This window comes from Terrapene carolina, unplaced genomic scaffold (genome assembly GCF_002925995.2).
Source record: "Terrapene carolina triunguis isolate 2854851 unplaced genomic scaffold, T_m_triunguis-2.0 Scaffold93, whole genome shotgun sequence".
Taxonomy (NCBI): domain Eukaryota; kingdom Metazoa; phylum Chordata; order Testudines; family Emydidae; genus Terrapene; species Terrapene triunguis.
The window spans coordinates 14815072-14816809 of NW_020664444.1; positions in this window are offsets into that span (position 1 = coordinate 14815072).

Sequence of the window (1738 nt, forward strand, 5' to 3'; positions counted from 1 at the left end):
GTAATCAGGCGAGGAGGCTACGACACCGCCGTGATGGCCTGAAGTCGGAGAGTAGCACAGAGCTGTCAGAAACCACGAGCCCCAGCGCCCAGGACATCACGGTGGCAATGGGTCATGTGGATATCGTGGAACGGCGATTCTGGGCCCGGGAAACAAGCACGGACTGGTGGGACCGTATAGTGCTTCAGGTCTGGGATGAATCCCAGTGGCTGCGAAACTTTCGCATGCGGAAGGGGACTTTCCTCGAACTTTGTGAGTTGCTGTCCCCTGCCCTGAAGCGCAAGGACACCCGCATGCGAGCAGCCCTCACTGTCCAGAAGCGAGTGGCCATAGCCCTCTGGAAGCTTGCAACGCCGGACAGCTACCGGTCAGTCGCGAACCACTTTGGTGTGGGCAAATCTACCGTGGGGGTTGTTGTCATGCAAGTAGCCAAGGCAATCGTGAAGGTACTGCTCCCAAAGGTAGTGACCCTGGGAAACGCGCAGGTCATCATAGATGGCTTTGCCGCGATGGGATTCCCAAACTGCGGTGGGGCTATAGATGGGACTCACATCCCTATCCTGGGACCGGACCACCAGGCCAGCCAGTACATCAATAGAAAGGGCTACTTTTCAATGGTGCTGCAAGCACTGGTGGACCATCGGGGACGGTTTACAAACATCTACGTCGGATGGCCGGGCAAGGTTCATGACGCTCGCGTGTTCAGGAACTCTGGTCTGTTTAGACGGCTGCAGGAAGGTATTTACTTCCCAGACCACAAAATAACTCTTGGGGATGTGGAGATGCCTACAGTCATCCTCGGGGACCCAGCCTACCCGCTAATGCCCTGGCTCATGAAGCCCTATACTGGCGCCCTGGACACAGAAAAAGAACTGTTCAACTACCGTCTCAGCAAGTGCAGAATGGTGGTGGAGTGTGCTTTTGGCCGTCTCAAAGGGAGATGGAGAAGCTTACTCACTCGCTGTGATCTCAGTGAAACCAATATCCCCATCGTTATTGCAGCTTGCTGTGTGCTCCACAATCTGTGTGAGAGCAAGGGGGAGACCTTTATGGCGGGGTGGGAGCTAGAGGCAAATAGCCTGGCTGCTGATTACGTCCAGCCAGACAGCCAGGCCATTAGAAGATCCCAGCGGGACGCCCTGTGCATCCGGGAGGCTTTGAAAGCTAGGTTCCTGAGTGAGCAGGGCAACCAGTGACTTTTCAGTTTGTGGACAGAAAAGCTGAACCTGCCCCCGTTTCTTTACCCAGTTCATTTTGACTATCCTCTTCAGTTACATACCCCCTTCACCCCCTTCCCCTTCCCAAAAAATAAAATCATTTCGATTTTGTTAATGAACACCGTTGTCTGTATTGCTGTTTTCGCGGGAATATTTTAAACCGGGGACGCAGACTGTGGCGGGGGGCGGGTTCAGTGTTCTGATGCAAATGATGCTTCTAAACTCCCGGAATGACAGGCTCCGCACTGGTGGACTGGTTATTTCAATGGAGAACATGAAAAACACCTCCCAGACTGACCAGGGTAACCAGTGACTGCACTGTGTATGTGTCCTGATGCTGGACCTGACACCGCCTCTGTACCCTGCTAAAGGTCACTGTCCTGTCCAATTACCAAGCCCCTTCCCCCCCTCCAGACAGACTCTCCCTCAAAAGAACCTGACTGAAACAGTAATGGAGAGAAACAAACATTTTATTGCGAACCAGACATGAAACGTGGGGTGTGAAACTTGGACGGGGGCTT